Raw genomic sequence first — 27,935 nt, 5'->3', positions numbered from 1 at the left:
GAGATTCACCGGCCACTTTATTAGGTACACCGTGCCTACCGGTGTTGCGGTTTAACTGGTGACCGTGTTAACTGGTGTCCCTTTCCAGGTGTAAGCTATTTACGTTTGCAGACTGGCAGATTCGTCACTTATTCACAGCAACAATACATGTCCATACTAAATAAAGGTTCTTATTACTTTATGTCAGTGTCATTGTAAACATTATTGATTTTATTATCTGTGTAGCAGAACAGTATATAACCAAAATTAATCTAAAAAAATAATTAGAATTTACATGTCATTATCGGGATTTGAACCCGTGTAGTCAAAAGGTTCAGCACATGCATCATTCAACTTATCTAACTGAGTTACTCAGATCTACACATGAGGTTGTCTGTGTTTTAAAGGGCCATGAAACCCCCTTGTTTCAGCAGGGTGTTTTCACACCTCTACTTTGGAAAAAGTCAGAAAAGTGGGCGTGTCCAGCTCTGTTTAGGGGGGAGTGTCGGAGGAAGAAAAGTGGGATGGTGTGGGAGTGTCTATCTGGGCACGTGCGAGTTTCAGAGTCAAAATACACACACACAAACACAGGAGAAAGTGATGGTGTTTAACCTACATGGACATCTGTAGTCAAATTATTTGCCAAATTATTAAATGGTGGACTTTAACTGCAGTTTGGCTCTTTCATTCAGGGAATTCATTCATGTGCCTCGCGACAAACGAGATATTTGATTCGAGGAACTGCTGTAAGCGTGTATTTTTCATGCAATGTTTGATACCGCACGGCGAATGAGAGAAAAAAAAAACCTCAGCATTTCCCGGAAACTTAGATGCACACGGCAGGTAGCGTCAGAAAGCCGCGTGTGTTATTCCGGTCACTAAATGCGGTGAAAACCCTACTTGAGGTTAAAGTTTGGTTGTAGTGCTAACATGTTTACACTCAGTGCAATGGTTAACTTAGTTTGATACGAACAAACTGAATAAACAAAGAGCACTGGTCGCTCACTTACCAAATCTGTAGAGACAGGACAATCACCAGCAACTAGAGCCGCGTCTTTATGAAGAGAAGACTACAAGCGAATCCGGATCTCAGCGTTTGCAGATGAGAACAGCTCTCAGGTAAACAAAGTTCCTCCTTAGACACGTAAGTTATTGTTGTCGATCGTCGCGTACACTGTTAATCCACACGTGAGACTGCGCTCTCACGTGAAAACGAAACTTAACTGCAGCAAACTATAAAAGCAACACTTCACGCTTGTTTTGCCAATACAACGTGGCGTCTCTGTCGTCTAAACACTGTGACTAATGAATATTAATGAAGTTGCACAATAGAGCGCGCTGATTGGTTTGAACCAAGCCTTACTCATGCATTAATGCAGCAGGCTGTAAGACATAATAAGACACACTCTGGCACAGACGTCCAGTCTGCACGCTGGAATACACGCTATTATCTCATGACCGTGACGCAGCTTCAAAAATCAAACCGGAAGTACGAATTTTGCTTGACATAACGCAAAAACAACCAATTTACACTTTTTTTTGTGAAATATAGGTGTCCTAATAGTGTTTTTAGCAGTGTGGGACACATATACGACTGTCAACAACTCAAAACATGTGTTTTGGTGTTTCGTGACCCTTTAATATCTTTATCAGTCAAAATATGCTGTGCTTGTGGACCCGTGTTGACATGTTTCCATCTATTTACATGTTGTTTAGTTACATTTACTCGTGTTACCGTGTTTCTACAAACTCTCCGGCTGAAAGAATAGCTCTCAATGACAAAACAATGTTTCATCAGTTCACTCAAACCATGTTTTTCCATAGTTGTAGACTCATGTGTACCTGTGCCTTAGGAGTCGTGTTAACTCGTGACCTGTGCTCAAACATTTAATGTAAATAAAGATTTTACAAAAAAAAAATAATACAATGACGATATTATTATGCAACTATGTCTAATATATCTAATATTTATGTAATGTATTAAATCCCAGTAGATCAGCAGTTTCTGAAATACTCAGACCAGCCTGTCTGGCACCAACAACCATGCCACGTTCAAAGTCACTTATTCGGTTTGATGTGCAGCAGATTCTCTTGACCATAGCTGCATCCCAAATCGCATACTTATGCACTATTCTACACCATTTTGTAGTATAAATAGTGTAAGTAATGTGTTCACAATGAAAACTCTAAAAATAATAAGTGCACTTTAATTACCCGGATGATGCACTCATTCAGCCGCTAAAATGAAGTGTGTAACGATGGACACTTCACGCACTCAATGACCGCACGTTTGCTTGCGTAGCGGAAGGGGCGGAGCTATCAGATGCACATGTTGGATAACTTTATTTATTTTGGATGGTGAAAGCAAAATTCTTCTACGAGAGTGATTACAGCGCCTCCCGATGGTGAATGCGGTTATACTCACGGCAGGTATTATTTGATAATTCGGTCGTTTATTTAACTTATTTGGCGACCGTCAAACATCATCAGTGAAACGGTTTGAATTTCCGCTTAGTAAAAAAACGTTAGTGTGCCTTTTGGGACAACACTGCATACATATACTATCCTGTTGAGTGTGTAAGTGCAAAAGTACATAGTGCACCGTGTGCCATTTGGGGCGCAGCTCATGTCTACATGTCTAAAGACATTGAGTTGCTGCCATTTGATTTGCTGATTAGAAATTTGCGTCAACGAGCAGTTAGACAGGTGTACCTAATAAAGTGGCCGGAGAGTGTATTTTATAGGCCTACTACACTAAAGAGGCAGTGTTCAATGACAAACAGTACCAGCACCGTAGCGTAATTCGCTCTACATATAATGCGCCAGCACAATTTAACATGGCCGTGGAGGAGCTGCTTGAGTAAATGTCAGCCGTCAGACTGAAATACTGCACTTGTCAGAACAGTTACTACCAGGAAGCCCAACACATATTTAAAGGTTTTGACAGATAAGCATGTGATGTGCGAGGATTTTTCACCCACACCGCTGAAATGGGATATAAGCAGTGAATGGTTTACAGCAGATACAATGGTCTTAGCTGTATCTCTAAAAAGGTTATAACGGTATAAAAATGGAGAGAGAGAAGCGAGCGGGAGCACAAAATTCAAACGGACGATAGAGATCAGCCTTCGTGTGTGTGTGTGTGTGTGTGTGTGTGTGTGTGTGTGTGTGTGTGTGTGTGTGTGTGTGTGTGTGTGTGTGTGTGTGTGTGTGTGTGTGTGTGTGTGTGTGTGTGTGTGTGTGTGTGTGTGTGTGTGTGTGTGTGTGTGTGTGTGTGTGTGTGTGTTGCGAAGAGACTGACAGAAAGTAATGGATTTCTGCGTCTGTTGTGATTAAGAGTGTGTGTGGAAACTGTGATAATGTGCTGATATCTGTAGGGAACTGCCTGATGTTGGTTGCTGATAATGCGCACACTCAGACGTGCTTCACTACGGCTCCATTCTTCACATTTATTTTCTCTTCTTTTTTTAAAAATCCTTCTTCATTCTAAGGTCAAGTTTTTGAATGGCTAATATCGCTGTTAATCATGGCGGTTTTGGGGCGGACAATGCTTCCGTCGAGTTTTGGTGACCCTGCCCTTGACTGGAGAAGATCCTGGCAGGCCCGAATGATGTGAAATATTGCTTCAGCTGGTTTATTGTCCATCTGTCCAGAAGTGTAATATGATCTGTCATGGTGCATCTCTCATCCGCTCTGGTCACCTCAGTTCACTCGATGATCATGTGCTGGAATGACGCAAAACACACAAAATGGAGTCTCCATGGTGTATTACTATATGTATTCAAATATTGCTTCACATCCAGGGAAAAAATACTAAAATAAGTTTAAGTCTTGTCATCCAAGATATTTCTTCTTCTGTAAAGAAATTAAGCTTTTTGAGAAAAACATTTCAGGATTTGGGGAAAACATCTAATTGCATTTTTTTATTATTAATATATATTTGCAATTTATTTATTTATTATTATTATTATTATTATTATTATTATTATTATTATTTATTTATTTATTTTCAATTTGCAATTCAATATTGTAGTCAAGCTTCAGCTCAAAATTCGGTACCGTAGCTTCTTACTGCTATAATGTGGTAAGTGTTAGTTAAAAAAAAGAAACTAAAACGATATCAACGAACATTTGTTATTAAATATTCAGAAATAAAACACAAATTTGTCCTCTAGAAAAAAACAATGCTGTGTTTACACCAGACGCAGAATGTGCGGATAAATTTAGCTATTCGCACGTAAATAGCCGCATAAACATTTGAGTTTACTTGCATTATTTGCGCATCAAACCCCACCTCATTCATGCATCAAATTTGCTTCATTTGTGCGTCAAATTCACTTCAGAACACACGCGGATTCGTGTAATGGGCAGGGCTTCTGTCTATTCGGTGACTTTAGCTTCGTTGCTAAATGGCTAACATGGATTTTATTAGGAAAATAACAGTGTTTATTTGTTTTATAAACAAATGTATTATTATATTAAATGTATTATAAATAACAAAAAAGCAAAATAAATAAATACAGAAATAATAAACAACTAAACTAATAAATAAATAAACATAAAATAATGAACAAAATAGTAAATAAATAACATTATAAATAATCAATCAATAAAAATAACAAAATAGCTAAATAAATAAATACAGAAATAAAAAACAACAAAACTAATAAATAAATAAACATAAAATAATTAACAAAATAATAAATAAAATAATAAATGTATAAATAAAATTATAAATAATCAATCAATGAAATAACAATATAACAAAATAGCTAAATAAATAAATACAAAAATTAACAAACAACATAACCAGTTAAGAAAACAATTACAAAACAAATAACAAATAAATAAATAACAAATTAAATAACAATATAACAAAAATCAAATAACAAAATAGACAAATAAATAAATACAGAAATAATGAACAACAAAACCAATAAATGAATAAATAAACATAAAATAATTTACAAAATAATAATTAAATAAATGGATAACGTTGTAAATAATCAATCAATTAAATAGCAATGTAACAAAATAGCTAAATTCATAAATAAATTAATAAATAAATACATTATAAATAATCAATCAATTAAATAGCAATATAACAAAAATAAATACCAAAAAAGCTTAATAAATAAATACAGAAATAATGAACAAAACAAAACCAATAAATTAATAACAAAATAAATAACATTATAAAATATCAATTTATTAACTAACAATATAACAAATATATTAAAAAGCAAAATAGCTAAATAAATAACAAAATATAGAAAAATAAAAACAATATTGCTGTGTATCTTGAGAAATAGAAAGTCAGGTCTTCAAATCTATTCACATTCTTTTCATTCCAGTACCTGTAAGGCTGACATCACCCATTTATTTCATACCGCAATTACTCTTTAACTGATCCCCAGGGATTACTTACACCGAAAAAAACAAGTTATTCCTTCTTCATGCCATATGTCCCTCTTTCCTCAGGGAGACTGACTCCGGCTCGCCTTTTAACTTCATTACACATTTAGGAGACACTTATTTGACAACTACTGTATATATCTGTACTCCAGGTTGCTTAAGAAGAGCCAAAGTGACTTGTACATGTGCACTCAGATCATTAGTGAAAAGAATGAGCATTTATTGTCCCGGCAGCTTTCGAGCGAGAAGGAAGTCTGTTTGTATGGCGCTCGACATGACAGATGGCTAACGCTTGTTATGAGTGACTTGTGCATGTGGTGCTCTTTGTTGTAAACAACAGTAGTTCCATTATTGCCTAACAAAGCTTTGCATGCTTCTGTTCTTAGATTAGATATCTCTGTTTATTCAACCTGTGATTTAATGATATGCCTGTTAAGTTAGCCGGTAATGGACTGGCCATCTGGAGCTCTAGAGGAATTCCTCTTGGACTCATCTGAGGGAAATAGGCACTGTAATACCAGTAAGTGTAACAACTAAGGGTGGGACGGTTTACAAAATTAGTCGGTTCGGTTTGTGTCACGGTTTTGTGGTCATGGCTTTCCAGGGCTCGAAATTAATCCTTTTTGCTTGGTAGCACAGGTGCTCGTAACTTTAAAAATGTAGGCGCATCAGTCAAAATTTAGTCGCACCCTTACTACAAGTTTTATACAAACATATTAATTGCATTTGAAATCAACAGTAATCAAACTAACAAGCAAAACAATATAAATGCATGCTTGAGGAAAATATGTCTCAACGAAATCCCGTTATCACAACAAAATAGATTTTTATAACATAACTGAGTGAGCAAAAGATACACGGAGCGCTCATTGGCCCTGCACACACTGCTTGACATGAATGAATCTGTTTACGGGATAACTATGCTGATCTCACGGGTGCTGTCTGATATTGCACTGATGCTTTTGACATGTACTGTACCTTATTATATGCATACGTCATGTTAATAGCAATACGGGTCTTTTTATGAGTAGCGATATTAGTTTACTCAGCGGAAGCCCGTTTGCGATGGTGTACATGGTGGTAAATTTGACATATAGCTGCCGCTAGCACGGCGGACAGCATCTGGCGATTATATGAAGGATTAAACAGAAGCTCTCGCGCTAGATGTGGCAAACAGTTACCTGAAAATTCCATCCCACAGACTTTTCATGGCGGACTTGAAGCCAACGGAAGTCTTTTATCCACTCTTGGAAAAGTGTAGATGGTGGATTAACATTCAGCACATGGTCACTAGTTAGTAAGTTTGTCATTTATTGTAACGATGTCATGGTTTCTAAAACTAAATCGGTCAGTGTTATCTTCATTCTCATCTTCAGCGCTTTACAGTTTTTCGCGCTAGTAGCTCTTCCTGTCATCCCAAGCCAGAAGGCATTGACTGAGTGATCGACAGCTGATATTTCAGCGCTAGAGCAGTGGGCCAATAAGAAGAGCGCGAAGGCGGGGCAAGCATTACGGACTTGGCTTCGTTTACTGTGTAACTGCGTTCACTGCGTTTTGCGTTTCAAGTGCAGAGATGCATTCTGCATGAATGTCTACTGAATCCGCACATGTGGTGAACATTTTGCAGTAAAAACTGGTCGCACACAACAATTTGATGCACTCGCACAAATGCTCCCAAATATATTTTGAGGTCGCATAGATAAAATTTTAGGCGCATATGCGACCGAAATGGTTGCAATTTCGACCCCCGCTTTCAGTTTGATTTGGTTTTACTTTTTTTTTTTTTTAATCCACTGTTGCAGGGGTGTCGAACCGCTTAGTTTCAACCCAACTTCAACATTCTTACCTGTAGGTTTCAAACAAGCCTGAAGGATTCAATTAGTTTGTTCAAGTGTGTGTGTGTGTTTAATTATGGCCCTTTTCCAATGAGTGGCACAGTATGGTACAGTTCAGCTTTATCAGGTTTGTGTTGCCACTGACAAAAAGGGTACCAATGATGAGCTTGGTGTAAGACAAAGTTTCAGTCGATGTCATTTTTGTTTGTGGAAATGTCAAAGTAAAGCTGTACGGGTCGTTCACATATATGAAAAGCACTTCTTACTAAACATATGCTTTATACACAAATACTTGTGTATAAATGTTCATTACTAACCTTTCTATAAACATGATTTGATTATAACTGCAGATCAATGATAAAAATAACCTGCTTTAACGTCTGCAATTATAAATTACAATTAACGTTATGCAACACATATGAACACATACAGCCCTTACAGTCTCTGATATATTACCAATTACAGAAAAACTACACACAGCAGACATTTAGTCCTCATTTGGCTTCTAAAACATGCAACATATAACCCACAGTCAGTGCAAACCTCTTATCTCTGTCTTTAATCTTCAGCAGCACATGTAACCTCTTGTTAGAGAGTAATTACATCATTCTGAGTTCATAATCGTCTAAAAGGAGATGATAATAATTAAACCGTTTGCTCATGGTTTAGGTTGCTGACAGAATCATTTGCTCCTTTGTTTTTTCCAGCTTTTTCTTAGTTTTTTCGCTCGTAACTCTCGCAGTTGTTAGTTTATGAAAGGATTGGATGTCAGAGGCACTTTAATAATCACACACGCGTTATTATCATCAGCTCAAGAAGTTTGTTATTTCATCTGTAGACACGCGGTTGGTGCACTCGAGCTCACAGGAAAAAGTGAAATCGCGCTTTTAGACGGCCACGAAAAACAAAAACAGGACAAAGGATTTTGTTCTTCTTGGTTTTGTGGCTGTGTCTTGTTGGTAACACTTTACAATAAGGTTCATTAGTTAATGCTTTTACTATCATGAACTAATCATGAACAGCATGTATTAATCATAATTGAACATTTACAGTACTAATGCATTATTAACAGTCAAGTCCATGCTTGTTAACATTAGTTAATGCCCTGTGAGTTAACATGAACTAACAATGAACTACTGTATTTTCATTAACTAACGTTTATTAACATGAATATATACTGTAGTGAATATATTGTTCAATGTTTGTTCATGTTAGTAAATGCATTACTAAACATTAACTAATGAACCTTATTGTAAAGTGTGACCGACTTGTTATATGTATATATTATTATGGTGTAATGTCTTGGCTGATTATTTAAAAATTGCAGTTGGCTGCACGATTAATCGAAAAAGATCACGATCTCGATTCGACCCCACACATGATCTTGATTCAGCTTTTCTAGGATTCAGCCAATTATATTTTCAAGGTCAGGAGAAAAGCTTAAAGGTGGTCACACGAGTCTTCACAGTAACATAGACACCTTCAAATGGTGTTAAAAGTGTCCCATACTGTATTTATAAGGTATAATTTACCCTGAAATCACACGTGAGCTGACCGTGAGCTGTTTGTTTACTACAGAGAACGCGGGCGTGCACGCCAATGATGCCTACTCTAGTGAACAGAACCTGCGTAGGCTGTGGATAACAGGTAATGAAGTTGTAAATAACGTTCAGTTTGTTGCACAGAGCGATCGTTTGAGAGCCGCGCTGAAAGACTGATTTGTAGGACTGCAACAACAAATTGATTTAAATGGATAAAAATCTATTAAAAATGTTCACTTAATATGTTTGCAGATATGTAAGAAACATGCTATGGTGTTTATGCTTTAGCAAAGTCAACTACATTAAGTATAAAAAAACTTACATTAAGAAATTTTTTTTTTTCTTGTTCAAACTACTTAATGAAATTAAACTGAAACACAATTTTATACTTTACCGAAACCGACTTGTTGAATGTTCAATTATCTTAAATTTATAAAAACTAAGTTAACTTAATTGTTTCATGTTGTCTCAACACAAATCTATTGTGTGAAACCCAGCAGTTTTTTTTACAGTGCAGCAGGAATGCCCATTGATTACATTTTTGTGATTAATGAAGTGATGTGTTTGGGTTAATAAGGGGACACAGGACATTAGCACTAATGATTTTATCAATGTTGTGATAAGCACATTTGAGATCCTTAATCAATATTTAATATTTCATTAACTTTGCCACCAGTACATCATTAGCTTCACCAACAAAAAAAAAAACAGATCCTCTCCCAGTCGTCACGCAGAATCTAGATCAAAACGAGTTGTTTAGGTGTATTTTTGTACAGTTAGTTTTATTATTTTTTTTTATTAAATTATCATTTGTGAACATCAACATTTTAAACCAATTTTAAATAAAATGCTTGCTTAGTTAAAGGAAAATCCTATGAAATTCGATACCAATCGATACAGGAATTTTAAAAACGTCCATTTCCCGCTAACATTTAAGCGCTCAACAGAAATGACAGTGATTGGCTGTGAAGATCATCAGTTCACCAAACTCACCTCTGTTTAATGAGTGTAACCACAGATAAATGGCACATTGGAGCATTTCAAACTAATGTCGATCAGCTAGTTTGTCTAAAAGCTGACATGCGCTGATGAATAGCAGCTTTAATACTGCTAAAAAGAGTACCGTTTAGCAGCCGTAAGGAGATTGTTAATAAAAAAGGATTTAAGGATGTCGCCAGAATGGCTTTTTGGTTTCTTTTCTAGTGCATCCCAGCCACTAGACAAAGATTTTTTTAGCATAGGGGTAATGCAGGTATTGAACTTTACAATTTGCAATGTCATTGCAATGTGTGTATCTGAATAATGATGGTCGGTTCTTTTTACTTGAAAAGTCAGATGTGATTATCATAATTTGTGTTGTTGACAGAGTTTGAGGTTTACTGTATCATTACACCTTAAAGTTAGCTTTGCTTGTTTAGCATTTACACTTTACCATTGCACACACTTAACATTTTAGATTATTTTTCAAGATTAAGACTTGTTTGTTGTATTATAAAGAGATCAGATATTTTGTTCAAATATTTTTGTTTTTAACTATTAAAACAGTTTGTCCTAGTAATGATGGTAAATTAAAATGTGGTTAAATAAAATAAAAAAAAAACTAATATTCCTAAATGGATTGTTAAAAAAAATATTCAATAATTATCAATATCGAATGATATGAACATGATATTGTGATGGTAATTTTTTTTTGTAATATCGCCCAGCCCTAGTATATTTTCATGTGGGTGCATGACGACTGAAAATAGATCAGGTAGCAGATATCTTAGCCTCTGTTACTATTACCTTGCTCTGTTTTTGTTAACATTTATTATTATTTATTTGTTTAGGATATGCGTTTTCATAATCCGATTCTGACTTTAGATAATTAATAATTGTAAATTGAAGAGTGTACTTGCATTATGATGCTATTATATTTTCATTATAAAGTGAGTGGCATAAAATGGACTTAAAATGACAATAATATAGTTTATCGCAATATATTTTGTTGCAATATAAAGGACAATTAAAAAACAGATATCGTGAACGGCCTATTTAGCACTCTAGCAGACAGCATTCCAAGTTGCATAAGTGCCATCTGATGATCAAAATCGTACATCATTACATTAATATTTAGGGGATGATAATACATAAATGAAGTGGCTTGACTATTTCCCAACCATCCTGTTAATTATAAGGGAAAGCAGGCAGTCTATTATCATCTTCACAGCCACTGGAGCATTCAGCATCAGACTGTTGGCCGAGCACCAAGATGAGTGTATAGTTCCTCTGGATCTATCGATGGATGCAGCACTGATGAAACCTACAGTGCTTTTGTCTGCAGTCTTGGCAAATAGGATGGTTGGCAGCGTAGTCATTTTTACAGTAAATGTACAACCGCATTACTGCTGCCGCTGCACCAATCCTCCTGTCAATCTCACGTTCCATCCTTCCCTTACTCGTGAACAAAATTTCAAGATATATGAACTCCTCCACCTTAGAGAAGGACTTTCCTCCAACCTGGAGATGGCAAACCACCTTATTCAGGTGGAGCACCATAGCCTCAGACTTAAGGTTAAGATGATTCTCATCCTAGCCGCGTCACACTCAGCAGCAAACCACCCCAGTTTATGCTGAAGGTCCATGTCTGATGACGCCAACAGAACATTTGCAAATAACAAAGATGAGATCCTGTGCTCCCCAAAGTGGACCCCCTCTGGCCCAAGGCTGCACATAGAAATTCTGTCCATAAAAATTATAAATGGAATTGTTGACAAAGGGTTAGCCCAGCTGGAGTCCAACATGCACCGGAAAAAAGTCTGACTTATAGCCAGCAATGCAAACCAAACTCCTGCAATGTTCATACAGGGACGAGACGGGCCTTAACAGTCTCTCAGAGCACCCTCCACAGAATACCACGAGGGACATAGTCGAATGCCTTCAAGTCCATAAACACGTGGACCGGTAGGGCAAACTCCCATGAACCCTCCAGCATTTTGTTCTTCTTGGCTTTGTGGCTGTTCATCAAGACAACAAGAAGGTTTGTTTGAGCTCGGGTCAACTATGTCTTGTTGGTAACACTTTACAATAAGGTTCATTAGTTAATGCATTTACTATCATGAACTAATCATGAACAGCATTTATTAATCATAATTGAACATTTACAGTACTAATGCATTATTAACAGTCAAGTCCATGCTTGTTAACATTAGTTAATGCACCGTTAGTTAACATGAACTAACAATGAACTACTGTATTTTCATTAACTAACGTGTATTAACATGAATATATACTGTAGTGAATATATTGTTCAATGTTTGTTCATGTTAGTAAATGCATTACTTAACATTAGCTAATGAACCTTATTGTAAAGTGTGACCGACTTGGTATATGTATATGTTATTATGGTGTAATGTCTTGGCTGAATATTTAAAAATTGCAGTTGGCTGCACGATTAATTGAAAAAGATCACGATCTCGATTCGACCCCCCACACGATCTGAATTCAGCTTTTCTACGATTCAGCCAATTATATTTTCAAGGTCAGAAGAAAAGCTTAAAGGTGGTCACACGAGTCTTCACAGCAACATAGACACCTTCAAATGGTGTTAAAAGTGTCCCATACTGTATTTATAAGGTATAATTTACCCTGAAATCACACGTGAGCTGACCGTGAGCTGTTTGTTTGTTGGTGAGGGTATAGAGCTGGTCACCGCATTGTTCCTCCTGGATCCTAGGTTCAACAGCTTTATTTCTAGTAATGTAAAGTTATGTCTGTAAAGTGCTTTGAGATGCTACTTTTAAAGGCGCTATTTAAAAATAAACAAAGATTATGTTGTCCTAACACAAATCAGTGAAGTTAACATAACAAATTTAAGTGGATCGAACATAAAACAATTAAGTAATTTCAGTCTATTTTAAATTAGTTTGAACAATCAAAAAAAAAAAAAAAAAATATATATATATATATATATATATATATATATATATATATATATATATATATATATATATATATATATATATATATATATATATCGAGAGCAGATATCAAAATATGAATGCAATTAAATTTTAAAAGACTTGTAAGGCTTTTTTTATAATGTAGGGAAGAAAAGCGTAGGCATATACAGTATTACTGTACAATTATTCATTCATTCATTTTCCTTCAGCTTAGTCCCTTTATTCATCAGGGGTCGCCACAGTGGAATGACTGCCAACTTATCCAGCATATGTTTTACACAGCGAAAGCCCTTTCAGCACTTCTAATATACTTCCAGCTATTTTAGTTTATTCAATTCCCCTATAGCGCATGTGTTTGGACTGTGGGGGAAACCGGAGCACCCGGAGGAAACCCACATGAGCATGGGAAGAACATGCAAACTCCACACAGAAATGCCAACAGGCCCAGCCGGGACTTGAATCAGCGACCTTCTTGCTGTGAAGCGACAGTGCTAACCACCGAGCCACCAAGTCGCCCTACTGTACAATATGTCCAACCAGATGCTGGTTACTTTATAAAAGTTTTTTTTGTTTATACATGCAAATCAGCAATCTGACCACACCAGGTTTACCATACTACCAATATATAATATAGATGTGCCAAATAAAAGCCACTGACAGCAGGAGTTCACATGCAAAGTGAAGCGAAATTAACTGGAAAGAAGCATCTAGGTGCCTCAATTGGGTTTTGCTAAGCTGTTGATCATCTTGTGTTGTTGGCTTATTAAACACAATGACGGTGTCCCTCATTTGGGAGGATGAAGTTGAGTTGCTTCTCTCCCGCATGCCAACTTTATCTTATTATTTTCAGCCATTAAAATGTGTGGTTTCTTTGAATCTCGAGTCCATCGTGATTCTGCACAAGTCGAGTCCATCCGCAGTGAATTAATGAACTGTTTCTGTAAGCCCACGGTCATATCCCACACTCTAAATGATTATAACGTTGCAGATCATATACATTCGCACACTGAAAACAGCTGGAATGACAAGAAGCAAAAACACCACAGACAGAATATTAACACATGAAGACTATTCAGCTAAAGTTTATTGTATAAGTCCCAGCCAATGCATGGTCTATTCAAATATTTACCAGGTACACTTTATTTTAACCTTTCGTGTATTGTTCAAACTGACTCCTCTTTTGCTATGTTGGTGGCTGTTTTTGTCACATTGACTTCCATTCTAAGGACATTTATTGATTGCAAAGCCATGACAGTATATAATCATTCGTTCTTGATTGTTGGTTGTTATCCCCATTGGGAGGAGGTAAACTGTGCAATTTTTACTGGTGATCATCAGTTGGCAGCATTAACCCTTTAGAAAGGCCTGTGCATACACCAAACCACCAACAATCAAGAATGCATGATTATATGGTGTCATGGCTTTGCAATCAAAAAATGTGGTCACTGTATAATGGAAGTCAATGGGGCAAAAACAGCCCCTAACATAACAACAGGGTAGTCAATTTGACCAGTTTGCATTGTTGCATTAAAAAATAATAATTCAAAGCATTTTCCCAAAATAGGTGCCCTTTAATATGTACATTGATTAATAAGTTATAGGGCTGCAACAACAAATCGATTAAAGCAGAGTGAACATGGTCTTTCTCGCGCACTGATGCAGAGTTTGGTGCCTCATAGAAAGGGATGAGGAGGAAGAGTTAAATCACTACAGAATAAGGGTGTCATAATAATTTTTTTCTTTGGTGCACCACAATGCAGGTGCCGACAATTAAGTATCGGTTCAGTAATAATCATAACTGGTTATTGTGACGTCATTTATTTCAAATACCTTATGTCGCGGTAGCTTACTATGGCGAGGGAGGCAAGCGTGAGTATTTACAACGCTCCAACTACTTAAAAACACAGAAGCTGTGCACAATTTCACTGCGTGTGTGTTTGCTGGATAGTCTTTCACTGACACTTACAGCAGAAGCCCGTTTCACCAAAGCAATCTCACAGCAATTCGTAACTTTTTTTTGATTTAGTGGCTCATTCATATGAATTTGTATTATCTATTTTGTACAATTTAGTACGATTTGTACATTAAGGGTGAACATTCTAAAAAAATGGTCACCTAAAAAAACTCACTCCCGGGGACTTATAGAATGTTTTAAACTCACCAGTGAAAGGGTTAATAACAGAATTAAAGCAGCAGTGGTATAGTTTGCATTGCAAGACTAACGATTTTGTATTCACTTGCCTTTTTTGCATCATTCTTTTTTTCCATCTGCTGTCATGTATAGCTGCACTGCAAAAAAACAAATAAATAAATAAATAAAACGTTTCTTCGTCTCTTTTCCGGTACAAATATCTAAAAAAAATCTTAAATCAAGATTAGACAAGAAAAATGGCAAGAGAGAATTAAGTGATGCTTAACTTCTGTTTGAGATTATATCTCATGAAGATTGCTTTTCTTACCCCATTGGCAAATACTTTTGCTTGTTTTAAGCAAGCAATCACTTAATTTTCAGGTGTTTTTTGAGAAAACAAGACATTTCTTGTGCTATTTCATGTGTCTAGTATGTGTCTTGATTTCAAATTTCTTTTAGATATTTGGATTGAAAAAAGGACTAAACTACTTAGTTTTATTTTATTATTATTATAACTGCATTGCTTTAATACACTCTTGCATTGGGCTCACACATACACTCTGCACTCTGACTACTTCAACACAGTTGATAAGCTGTGGTGGGCATTTTGTCTTCTTCACGAAGAACGCAGTCGACTAATCACAACAGACTGGGTCATCAGACCAATCAGGACAGATCAGTATTGCGCAAAGGAGGCATTTGGGAACAAATAAATCCCTGAACGAATCATATGGGAGTCGTTGGGTTAATGAGGTAAAAATAAATGCATATTATAAGACAACGAAAGTGTTTTTTGACCTTGCTTGCATATCAGCCTTTTTTTCTTTGCTCTATTGTAGCTATTTTTGCTTGCAGTTTTTTTTATACATGATTCACTCCCTTAGAAAATCACTTCAGTCAATCTAAATAAATGATCCTCTCTCCACAAATTGAGCTATTTAAAGCCATCTGCTGAAATTGTATTCGTATTGCAGTATATATTTTGCAGAAAAACTAAATATCACCATGTCAGATTTTTCCAATATTGTGCCGTTCTACAGTGTAGTGAACCTACTGAACGTGTGATAATCTGTGTTTTGTTTTTTTGAACGTTAAAATGTTGCTCATGAAATGAATTGTATGGCATGAATCAAAATATTTATATTGATTCAGGGGTGTTAAATGCATTGAATACATAAAAACATTTTACTTGTTTAAAACCAGTCCAATTTTTACTGTAGAATTAAACAGCAGCTTGAACACAGCTTTGTTTTCAGGTGGATGGAAAATGACTGGCAATTATATTGGAACTCTCAATTTCAGCCGGATCATTTTCTTTTTCTGTTTCTTTGTGTGTGTGTGTGTGTGTGTGTGTGTGTGTGTGTGTGTGTGTGTGTGTGTGTGTGTGTGTGTGTGTGTGTGTGTGTGTGTGTGTGTGTGTGTGTGTGTGTGTGTGTGTGTGTGTGTGTGTGTGTGTGTGTGTGTGTGTGTGTGTGTGTGTGTACATCAGATGGTCAGTATTGTGGGTGGCTTGTGGAAATGCCATCTGAGGCTGAGCCCAGTAACTGGTGTATTATCATCTTGCAGTTAGCAAACTGTTGTCAACAGATGCAAGGTGTTTTGTTCATGCTGATTAAGCTGCTACTTTAAGCAGGCTCTAGACCCGAGATGGTGAGAGCTATGATACTACAATAGAAAACAACACATTAAAAAAAATTCTGCGGCTAACTGCTCACTGATTCAAATAATATAGTCAGAGCCTAAACGATTCACAGTAATTATAAATCAATCCAAGATGAGTCTCAAAAACGAAACAAAGGTCAAAATTTAATAATGCAGAATTATTATAGATAGATAGATGGATTGGGCGAAGCAGTGGCACAGTAGGTAGTGTTGTCGCCTCACAGCAAGAAGGTCGCTGGGTTACTGGTTCGAGTCCCCGCTCAGTTGGCATTTCTGTGTGGAGTTTGTATATTCTCCCTGCATTGGCGTGGGTTTCCTCCGGGTGCTCCGGTTTCCCCCACAGTCCAAAGACATGCAGTACAGGTGAATTGGATTGGCTAAATTTTCCGTAGTCTATGAGTGTGTGTGTGAATGTGTGTGTGTGTGTGTGTGTGGATGTTTCCCAGAGATGGGTTGCGGCTGGAAGGGCATCTGCTGCGTAAAAACTTGCCGGATAAGTTCATTCCGCTGTGGCGATCCCGGATTAATAAAGGGACTTAGCCGACAAGAAAATGAATGAATTAATCAAAGACAGAACAGATAGCATAAATTAGAATGATTTTATTATGAGTTAGCATAATGATAGCATGTTTCTAGCATGATTTGCAGATGGATGGATGGATGGATGGATGAATGGATGGATAGATATATAGATTATTAGCATGAATTAGAATGATTTTATTATGAGTTGGCATGATGCTAGCATGTTTGTTGTAATAATTAGCATGTTTATAGTATTAATTATCATGTTGGTAGCATGATTGGCATGTCACTAGCAGGGTTCTAGCATGATTTTGAAGATAGGTAGATAAACAGATCGATAGACAAATTAATAGATATTTTATTAGCATGAATTAGAATGATTTATGAGTTCGCATGATGCTAATATGTTTCTCGGATGAATTAGCATGTTTCTAGCATTAATTGGCATGTTGTAAGCATGATTAGCATGTCACATAGCATGTTTCTAGCATGATTTGCAGATAGATAGATAGATAGATAGATAGATAAAATTAGAATGATTTTATTATAAGTTAGCATGATGCTAGCATGTTTTAGTATTAATAAACCTGTTGCTAGCAAGATTAGCGTGTTACTAGCATGATTTAAAGATAGATAGATCTTTGCTATGATGACAGTAGATAATATTTGAACATTTTTAATAAACTAGTATTCAGAATGCAGTGCAATTTAGAGGCTTAATTAGGTGAACCAGGCAAATCATTGAATAGTGATTTAGTATTTTCTGTAGACAATTAAACAAAAATTGCCTGAAGGGGATAATAATAACGATAAAATTGTTTAAAAAAAATGATTTTATTCTAGCCGAAATAAAATAGAAAAGACTTTCTCTGGAGGAAAAAAATATGTAGGAAACACTGAAAAAACCCTCGCTCTGTTAAACACCCTTTGGGAAATATTTAAAAAATAAAATAAAATAAAGAAAAAATAAATAAGTCACAGAAGGGCGACTAATTTTGACTTCAACTGTTTATGCCAAAGATGCTTGATTTTTCTATTGACTGCACCATTACTACTGTGGTCATCACTGTGTCCGTTTTTCCATATAGTGAATTGAGTTGTAGAAAGTCTGTTGTCACGTCTGTAAATAACTAAGCTTTGTGTGTGTGTACAGAACAGGATTAAGCACTCAGAAGAGATTGTGTGTGGCACTTACTGTAACTAACTGAACTGAAGCGGACGGTTGATGGCGTGGTGTTCAGGGGGCAGCAAAGTCAGAGCCGGTGGGATGCTCAAGTGTCAGAGATAAAGTAGTAATTTAGCGGACACTGTTTGATCCACTTACTTACAGTATAACAAGCACAGTCCTCCTGGAGTAACCTGAGGTTAAGAACTTGATCAAGGACTCTCGGGTGATAATTCATTTATTAACGCTTTGTGGTATATTTTATACTGCAGGATTTTACAAACAAAGATTTAAAAAGAGGTCTGTCCATTTAACACGTTAATTAATCTAAAAAAAAGGCAGATACATAAACTCTAGCCATTGTCTTAATTTGTAAAATGACACTTACCAGCTGTGTCTCATTTCAGAGGCTGCAACCTCCTTCAAGGTGAATCCTTCGAAGTCCACACAGGCCGAAGTGAGCGTTTTGAAATGACACTATCTAGCCTACAGATGACAGATCTCATCTTCAGGCATCCGTAACAGCCTGCTGTTAATAAGTGCTAATAAAATTTATGATGACTTTTTTCAAAGTTAATTAAAAACTTATTTAAGCGATCTGAAGGCCAAACTAGGTTTACAGAAGCTGGAAATATATTTCCTTTAAAAATGTAACCTAAAATCACTCTTTAGTTAGACTTGTCATACTCTTTTTGTTTTTTTTAAACATGTGTTTACATATCATATAGTCACATTTTTACATGACATATTTTATAGTCAAATAAACTTAATTCATACATTTTAACCGGAGTTTCCTTTTGAAAACGTCCTGCTGTTATCAGCGAGCAATGAATCTTGGGATGTTCGAGGTCCCAAAGGATGCATCGGTATTGTCCTTTATTGCTTAGGAAACGAAGGATGCATTTGGAGGCTGCGTTTGAAAGAGCCTTCCAATATTTTTGAAATGAGACAGCCTGCAATGACGCAGCGCACTTCGAATGCATCCTACGCAGGATGCAGCCTCTGAAATGAGACACAGCTACAGACACAAGTTTCCATCCAAAAAATGTGAATCAACTTTATGTACAAAACTAGATTATCGCATAAAAGATGTGTGAATATGCGTTTCCATCCAACGAGTCAACGAGAACAAAATCGTCACTGATTATCTGGCGCCAAATATCAACCATAAAAACGAAATTTGCTGTGGTAGGAGAAGCTGCCTGAATCTTTTCTTTATTTAATAAATGATTTTCACCTCAGGAGGCAATCCTGACATGCAGTATACCTTCGGTGGTGTTTGAAGGCGTGAGATGCAGAGCACAGATGCTCTTGATTCTTGAGGTCATTATTAATATAATAACACTAATACTGAAACCGTTGAGGCGTTTTAGAATGACCAAATCAACATTTCTGATGTTATACAATGTGCTCAGCCTGCTGGTTAGTCCATTCACATGTATTTTTATCATTAAATGATCTCTTCACATGACTTTTTATTTTAATGCGCATATATTGGAATTTGTTCAGTAAAATTGTTTCCATCACAGTTTATGCACATCTTTTCTTATCGAATAAAAAGTTTATCCTACTTTATGCGCATTTTAAAATTTTGCACATCTTGGCGTTTCCATCAACCGTTTTATTTGAGCATATCCAAAATGCGCATAAAAATAGGTGGGTGGAAACGTAGCTAATGATTTCAACTATTGAGTTTGTCCAAATTTGACCAAACATTGATTTAAAACAACAAAGCATTTGTGTATGAGTGTATTTAATTTCATTAAATTCAAGTTCATTTATATACCATAATTATTCAGTATTTTTTTTATTTATTTTTTTTTTTTTACAAAATTTATTTATTTATATAATTATTCCATTATTCTATTACAATCAAATTAGGAAAAGTTCAAATGTGCTGTAACTTTTTGACTTTTTTAAAGCATAAAAATACGATTATATTTTTGCAGATATTTAAGCAACATGCTGAGTGAACAGTCTTGTTTATCTGAAAAACATTGCTGAATTCAGATATTCTATATATATATATATATATATATATATATATATATATATATATATATATATATATTAGGGATGCAACAATACAGTGAGCCCATGGTTTATTACATACCTTGGTTTTTTATCACTGTGTTCGGTTCTCATGGCTTGACACATGTTTTTTTTTTTTTTTTTAGGCAGTAAGAACAGTAAGAGGTTAAGGAAAAAAATTAAAACTTTATTACAATACTCATTTTGTTTTACTTAAAAGCTTAGAAAAGTACACTAGTTTCTAGTGTATTGTATAAAAAAAAATAAGCTGAAATCTCACAGCTGCCCTTGTACAAACTGGGGAACACATAAAATCTTGAAAATAAACATACATGTGAAGTTAATAAAAATAAATTGGCCATTTGAAATAAACATATTTGAATTTAAGTAAACAAAAATAAACCATCTTAATTATCTCTGTGCTGAAAAAATGCAAGAAATTTAGTACAGTCAAAAAACGGCCGCTATAGCTATGAAGTGACGGTCGTCTGTTCAATTCAGTATGAGCTGCAGAGGCTGCGCAGAGCGTGAGTCATCAAAAGCGAGTGGTGCGGGCAGCCGAAAGCATTTGGATATGTTTTGTAGAAAATGCCTTTTGTACAATGCTCTGTAATCATTAATAGGGATGAAACGATTAGCTGATTTCACTATTAACTGTGCATTAATTCGTCACAGTTAATGAATCGTAAAGGCTTCTCTAAGCCGCATTTCTGTTGCACGGAAAAGTTATGACAAGTTGCCAACTGTGCGCTAGTTTAAAGTTCCAAGCATGTACACCGAGGCTAATACGCACGTACACCAGAATAACTATAGCAGCGGCCGTTCCCATATCACGTCTTCTCCACTTGCAAGTTTGTTATTTCTAATGTAAGAATGACAATATGCGTGCACAAGCGGAGCAATGCGCTTGCCTCTGTCCGGGCGCATGCAGTAGAAAAGATCTCTCAGTGAGAGTTGTGCATGCCTTCAGTGGAAAGTCAAGCGCCCCCTAATTTAGAGCATAGTGATTGGATATTTACTCACGGGGAGGAGTTTCCTCATCTCAGCTCATAGACTTGCAGGCACACACAGTCAGTTTGGGGAGATATAAAACGCACATAAATTATTTAAACGCAAAACCGAGAAAAACGCAACTCACAAGCGCGTATTGAACCGTAGAGGTCGTACTGAAGAAGAACCGTGGCATCCCTGATGTATATATTTTATTGGTATTTTATCGAACTGTTATTTTGTTTGCTTGGGAAAGCTATTATTATTATTATTTTTATTATTATTATTATTAGCTGACTTTTGTCTGACCAAAGTCAGACCTTACTGTCCTAATTAAATCATTCAAAATCAAGACATGATCATATTTCATTTTAGTAAAATAAGAGTAATCTAGAGCCCTTTGCCTTTCATGTAAGCCACTTTTGAGACCAAATGATCAACTAGAAGTCACGTTATTATTTTTGTACCTAAAACTCCGACAGCCGACAAGACTTATTGTCAGGTAGTGTGTGTATAGCAAAGGAATGAACATTTCATTTGTTAAAGAAAGAAAAAAGAAGTGTGTGTGTCCTCTTTTAAGCTAATGGCTTTAAACGTTCGAACGCAATTACGAAGCTGTTTGTTTCATTCCTTGTCTGTCGTTTAAAGCATTCCCGCGGCAGATAGGAATGTTTTCCAATTAAAGATGCTATCAGAACAGAGCGAGCGTAAAGTCGAGGACGGCTGGTCACGTGATCGGCTCTCTTGATCATCAAAGACAGCCCAAAAATTATGCACACCTCATCGCCTATCAAACACAAAGGAGGATCAGTGTGTCTTTTATGAGCCAGCCAAGTGGTTAAAACTGTTAGCGAGTGAGATTTCATTTTCAGACAAGGCATAGACACCAAAGAGACAAGAGAAGAGAGTAGCCTTTCATGTTCTTATTGATGTTTAAATTGGCCATTTTACACACAGCATGCGCATTCATTACCAGTCCACCAAACTAGCCCGATACGGCGTACAGAAGGCGTGTAAATGTACCCAGAGAGGACATAATGGCTATGAATGGTATATTTTCATGACACATTTACATACAAACAAGGCTTTCTGAAGACGTACAAAAGATGTATCATGACACTGTGAGATATAGAGAAAAGAATAAATCAAATTGGAAGACCACCATTTTTTTTTCTCCTCCATTGTCTCGTCCATTGTCACATCAAACATATGATGCGAACAGATGGTTGAGTAATTTATAGCATTGCAACATATGCAAATAAGCTCTGGCAAATATTGTGAGTGTCTGTTTCCTGTTCACTATCTTCTCTTTTGCCATCTGTTATGTTCGAGCACAGGTTTCCCTTCATCTGAGTATGTTATAATTGTGTTAGCCTCACCTGAGTGATATTTGCCTGATAGACATCGTTCTTTCTTTCTTCTAACTAAGACATGCTTATTATTCTAACATGCTAGTGTAGTGCAAACCATGCTAGAAACACGCTAGCATTATGCTAATTAATAATAGAAACATGCTACTAAATCTGTCCATCCATCCATCCTCTTTTCGACTTAGTCCCTTTAATAATCCGGGGTCGCCACAGTGGAATGTATCGCCAACTTATCCAGCACATTTTTACACAGCGGATTCCCTTCCAGCCTTAACCCATCTCTGGGAAACATCCACACACACTCATTCACAATCATACACTATGTACAATTTAGCCTACCCAATTCACCTGTACAGCATGTTCATGTTCTGTGTGGAGTTTGCATGTTCTCCCTGCGTTCGCGTGGGTTTCCTCCGGGTGCTTCGGTTTCCCCCACAGTCCAAAGACATGCGGTACAGGTGAATCGGGTAGGCTAAATTGTCCGTAGTGTATGAGAGTGTGCGTGTGAATGTGTGTGTGGATGTTTCCCATAGATGGGTTGCAGCTGGAAGGGCATCCGCTGCGTAAAAACTTGCTGGATAAGTTGGCGATTCATTCCGCTGTGGCGACCCCGGATTAATAAAGGGACTAAGCCGACAAGAAAATGAATGAATGAATATGTATTGTGCAGCAAATGCCCTACCAGCTGCAACCCAGTACTGGGAAATGAAGTGTAATTAAATATATATATATATATATATATATATATATATATATATATATATATATATATATATATATATATATATATATATATTTTTTTTTTTTTTTTTTTTTTAAATATTTTTATATTTTTTATATTTTTATATTTTTTATATTTATTTTTTTATTATATTTTTTTTATATTTATATATTTTTTTTACCATTAGACACTGTATTTACTCCCACACTGTTGCCACACAACTATGTTTGAACCCTTTATTCAAGTGATGTTTGCTTTAACTTTTATTTTTTACTTTCAGCTAAAAATCCCCCTTAACATTCCACTGTGACAAAAAAGTCCTCAACAGTTTAGGTGGCCTGAAAGTGAGCACATGAGTAAACTATCCCTTTAAGTTTTGCTACACAGCGCGAAACATGCTTGATTACAAATTGACCGCGAAAGCCAGGGTTTAGTCAAACACAACAGGCTGGTGCAGTTTAATTATTTAACACGCTAATGACCGGGGGGATTAAATCAGAGACTTGCTTTCAAAAGGGGTCTGTGGTAGACCGCTATCCTCCACCAAAGCGCATCGATAAAGCTGTTGTCCAGGCATTGGAGTCTGGATTAGCTCAGGCTCGATGAAGGCATTAGCGGGCCATTGACAAATAAAGCGCTAACAAGATTGCGATCAGAGAGTCTCAGACTGACAGCCTTGATAATCTGCCATTCCCATTCCACGCGGCCTGTAATCTGACTTCACATAATACTTCTGAGTGTTCCCTTTCTATTGCTCCCCAAAGCCCTGATCAAGTAAAAGCTTAATTATGGCTAATGAATTCTCTCCAGAGCTGCACAGTAAACACGATCAAAAACAATCACACCAATTTCGAGAAGGAAGCTAAGAGGCATCCAATGGGAAACGCGAGCAGCCTAGAGATGATGAATAAATATTTAAGCATGATTTTGGCTATTTCATGCCTTTGATCGGCTCTGTACAGTTTGCTGAGCCTGGAGGGGCAAGGCCAAGATTTGTGGCTTTTGCTCTGTGAAACGGCACTGAGGAAAGACGCATGAAGTTTTCTGGGCCACTAAACAGTTTAAAGCGACACTCGTGAACATCCCGACCGGGTGATGCCTCAGCAAATACTGCAGAAGAGCCCACACCTCCAAAAACAGCTTTAATGTGACAAATTTAGATATTTATTTATGTTGTCTGGTCAGATTCAAATGTTTGGCCACACTTCGTATTAGGTGACCTTAAATAAATAACAATTTTATACATACGGTATATGCAGTTGAAGTCAGAATTATTAGCCCCCCTGAACTATTCGCCCCCCTGTTTATTTTTCCCCAATTTCTGTTTAACAGAGAGAATATTTTTTTAAACATATTTTAAAACATAAAAGTTAATAATGGATTTATTTTATCTTTGCCATGATGACAGTAAATAATATTTTACTGGATATTTTTGACACTTCTATACAGCTTATCTATACATATAATCAATACAGTTATAATTATATATAGTTGAAGTCAAAATTATTAGCCCCCATTGAGTTTTCTTTTAATTTTTTTGATACATTTCCCAAATGTAGTTTAACAGAGCAAAGAAATTTTTACAGTATGTCTGATAATAAATTTTTTAAGGAGAAAGTCTTTCTTGTTTTATTTCGGCTATATATATATTTTTTTAATTTAAGTTTTACATTAAAAAAAAAAACATTTTAAAATCAAAATTATTTGTCCCTTTAGCCTATATTTTTTTCTATAAATGACAGAACAAACCATTGTTATAAATTATAAAATAACTTACCTAATTATCTTTACTTGCCTAATTAACCTAGTTAAGCCTTCAACTGTCACTTTAAGCTGTATAGAAGTGTCTTGAAAAAATATCTAGTATGATATAATTTACTGTCAAGGCAACGATAAAATAAGTTATTAGACATGAGTTATGAAAACTATTATATTGAGAAGTTCATTAAAAGGGGGACTAATAATTCAGACTTCAACTGTACATCTTGCATATATTTCCCATTCAGCATCAGAAATGTTCACCCCTATTATGTTCTATTCTAAAAAAAAATTACTGTAATTTAGTTTTGTGCCCTAATTTTATAACACAATTCTAAAACATTGCATATTTGTTTGCTTTTCACATCCATTTAGAAGTACACTTAAGCATATATTTAAAAAGTCACAAATACAATACTCATTTAGTTTAAATTCTTATTAAGTGCAAATTGTTAGCCACATTTCATAATAATTGGCATAAACTACTAATTATATTATATAAAATATCAAAAAATATAAGACTTTGGCATTAACACCCGTCAAATGTGGGTAGATTTGAGCTGTGGGGGGTATGGAGCCACTCCCAATTTCTTTTTTTTTTTCTTTTTTTTTCTTTTTTATAATGTTTTTTTTTTTAGAGGTTTTGTTGAATAAAAAGTGCATGTACACAGCTATATTTAGCTTTTTTTTAATTTTTGTAATTAGTTAATTTTTGTTCAAGAAATAATTTGTCATTTGTTTATTTATTTTTGGTGTGGCCACAGCAACACTGTGAAAGCACAACCCATATGTTCATGCTCATTGAGCAAGGTCATAAACAGCACACAGAAAAAGTGAAAAGAATGAGGAGGCATGTGGACACAACACACAATCTAAATCAAGGAATTTTTGCATGCCAAAGTCAAATGTATGCATATAAAATATATTTTCTTTACAACAAAATTGTGGCTAGTGAAAATGGTAAAAGTTAACGTCAAGCCCTGTTTATAAATATATAAAATATATGCAGATATATTAATAGATAAAATAAATAAAGCAAGTGAGACTACATTACGTAAAATCACACATGATGACCTTCAGAAATGTAAAATAACCTCTGGTGATCAATAAGTGGTTGTACGTCCAGGTTAAGGAATGTATTATGCTAATTAGTACCTGCAGGCACACACTCACTGAGAATATCTTTATCAGCATTAAAAATATTATGAGAGCAAACGAATATGCATTCACATGACATTGAGGATAAGAACAATTAAAAAAGCATGCACTTACCACCAGTGACTGAAATACCTTAATAAATATAATTATTAATAATAATAATAATAGAAAATGTATCTTTATTTTTATTGCAATAGTAATTTACTTTCGCATTTGAGTCTTAAGGTCTCCATTTATGTTGATGCCATTTCATTTAATTTTCACGTTTGCTACGTTTTGACTTTAAATGTTTTAGAGGACATCAGCCGAACATTACAGGACTGAAGGAGAGTGTAAAGAGAGTACACTTGTCACCTGAGGCGCTTGTGAATAATAAGAAAACGCTTTTCCATGCAAGTGAGGGGGCTGAATCCCCTAAACACACGTTCCCATGAATAATCCTCTCACTTCACTAGTATCTGTACCTAGAAATCTTCCATCCTATATCACCTTGAGGACGTACAACGAGCAAACCTCTCCATCCGCCCATCAAAGTTGTTGATGAGAACCAGTCCTTTTCCTTCAAGCTCTTTATAGGTTTCTCATCGTGATGACTATACAACCTATTTCTTAGCCATCTTAAATTATGGTAATACTATATGGGATTTTTACCTCCATCATATTTGATTATGTGGAAATTAGGTGCATGCATTACGTCAGGGTATATACAGGAATCAGAAGGAAAAGTTTAATGCTTTGTAAGACCTTTTTTAAGACTGCTTCCATACATTTTAAACTACTGTCATACACAAATATGATATGATCTTGTACTTTCTGTCAGCTAATGTAATGTTCTTAGTCATATCTTGATCTTAATGACATCCTTTTCTGTTCGCGCAACACCAAAGCAACTTTTTTTTTATTTGTCAATTCGTGAAAAGCGATTCAAAGGCAGCGAGGCAAACTATCCGGATTAACACACCCTGGCTTTTGTGTGACAAACAAAGACGTTCTTAGTAGATCTGGCGCTTCGAGAATAGCTTGTCTCCAGGTCATGGATGTGGATTAAGTTCCTATTGAATGACAAGGCAATCTATATTTATATAGCGTTTTATCTGCAGGAGGTCTATCTGATTCAATAGTGGCCACCTCACGGTTCAGTGAAGTCAAGGTTTGCACAAAACAACCTCATACAAATCCCCTGAAATACAGCACGCAATAACAGCAGCACACCGGTTTGACCTTAAAACCTTGTGCGATTTCTAATGACCGGAGCCAGGCGCCCTCAGATGGAATGGCCTGTGAACTTGGGCAACCAGAACATTTCAGGTGCTATTTTCTATTGAGCTTTTGCTGGCAGGTAACTAGGGAACCGAGTCGGGTTCAAAACGAGGTCAGGAAATGGAAGCGAAGAAGAGATTAAAAACATGAAAAGATTAAATGACGACACGGGGTGAGAAGCAAACGACAGCATCTTTCAGACGCTCAACATGCCTCCGGGTTTTAATGTACTGCTTGAAAGCATAACTGTGTGTGTGTTTTAGTTTATGTACGGGCGTTAATTTGGACATAAGTTGTGAAGTTACAACAATAAAAAGTACAACATTTCAGCAATGGATAAATCCGTAGTTCTAATACGCCTGGATTATAATATATAAATACTACCTGACAAAAAAAGTCTTGTCACCTATCCAGGTTTTAGAAACAGCAAATAATAACATGACTTCTAGTTGATCA

The 27,935-nt window shown here is 36.0% G+C and overlaps 2 protein-coding genes across 2 annotated transcripts in view; one reads left to right on the top strand and one right to left on the bottom strand.

Moving 5' to 3' along the window:
* csf3r (colony stimulating factor 3 receptor) overlaps window positions 1-27,935 on the top strand; it is a 320,054-nt gene that overhangs the window by 511 nt on the left and 291,608 nt on the right. The window lies entirely within an intron of this gene.
* Window positions 1-27,935, bottom strand: part of LOC137487869 (uncharacterized) — a 240,859-nt gene that overhangs the window by 5,764 nt on the left and 207,160 nt on the right. The window lies entirely within an intron of this gene.

Source organism: Danio rerio, chromosome 16, assembly GCF_052040795.2.
Source record: "Danio rerio strain M-AB ecotype USA chromosome 16, GRCz13ab, whole genome shotgun sequence".
Lineage (NCBI taxonomy): Eukaryota > Metazoa > Chordata > Actinopteri > Cypriniformes > Danionidae > Danio > Danio rerio.
Note: the sequence above shows the minus strand (reverse complement) of the source record. Positions and strands in the feature narration are given on the sequence as shown.